Below are 1258 nucleotides of genomic sequence, written 5' to 3'. Positions count from 1 at the left end.
CAGCAGCCTCTGTCTCCCTCAGCCTCAACCCTGCTGATTTTTACAGCCAGAAGTTATGGGGACTTCTTTTCCTGGCACTGGAACTCTGGGCTGGGAACCCTCATGTGGGGCTTGGACCTCTTGCTCCTCATGGGGGCCCTCCACGGCTCAGATATCCCTCCAGATTTTTATTTGTCACATGTGGGTGTGGGACCAGCCCATTTTGTGTCTTCGTCCCTCCCACCAGCCTCGATGTGGCTTCTTCTTTAACTCTGTAGTTATAGAACTTCCATTTAGATCAATTTCAGGTAATTCCAAATGATGGTTGTTCTGTAGGTTAGTTGTAATTTTGATATGGATGTGGGAGGAGGTGAGTAGTGTGTTTATCTACACCACCATCTTGACTGGAAGTCTGGTGCATAAAGGTGTTTTATTTTTTTTGTTGCTGTTATTAATCCTCACCCAAGAAAATATTTTTCCCCCAAGAATATTTTTTCCCATTGATTTTTAGAGAGAAAGGGGTCGGGGAGAGAGAAACATTGATGTGAGAGAGATACATAGATTGGTTACCTCCTGCATGCACCCTGACCAGGCCAGGGATCAAACCTGCAACCCAGGTATGTGGCCTTGACTGGAAACCAAACCTGAGACCCTTTGGTCTGAAGGCTGATGTTCCAACCACTGAGCCACACCAGCCAGGGCTGGCACATAATTTTATGAGGCAGAATTGTAGGTCATAATTCATGCAAATTCTGATAATATCATGGAGTTCAAAAATATATACGATATTGTTTCATATTATTTCAAAGGAATGAAGCAGTGATTTGGACATTTTAAGAATTAACTCATATTTAGAAACTTTAGAATTTGCTTTAGAACTTTAAAAGCATATTTTAGTTCTTGTTTTGTTATTTATGTTAACTCTCAGTAACAATGTCACATGTTTTACAATTCAGTAAAGTCAAATGGTGGCTTCCAGGGTCTCTAATCTTCCGACTTAATTTAAGAGTCAAACTTGGAGTACTTAAAGCATGAACTTTATCCACCCCCTAACCCCCCCGGGCTACCCTGCAAAAATAACATTTCTCATAGCTGCATTTGTGATAAGGATTGGACAGAGAACATTGTAGGTTATATTATATGGTTGGTTTCCAGTGGGCAACTTCTCTTTGGAGTGTTTATTATTTTTTTAAACCTGGGTTGACTGACCAGCTAACTCCCAGAGAACTTTTAATTATTCAAACATAAGTGACTTAATGCTTTGCAGAGAGCAGATGTG

The sequence above is a fragment of the Myotis lucifugus genome, unplaced genomic scaffold, assembly GCF_000147115.1.
Source record: "Myotis lucifugus unplaced genomic scaffold, Myoluc2.0 scaffold_84, whole genome shotgun sequence".
Lineage (NCBI taxonomy): Eukaryota > Metazoa > Chordata > Mammalia > Chiroptera > Vespertilionidae > Myotis > Myotis lucifugus.
The sequence above is the reverse complement of the archived record's forward strand: the minus strand, read 5'-3'. Positions refer to the sequence as shown.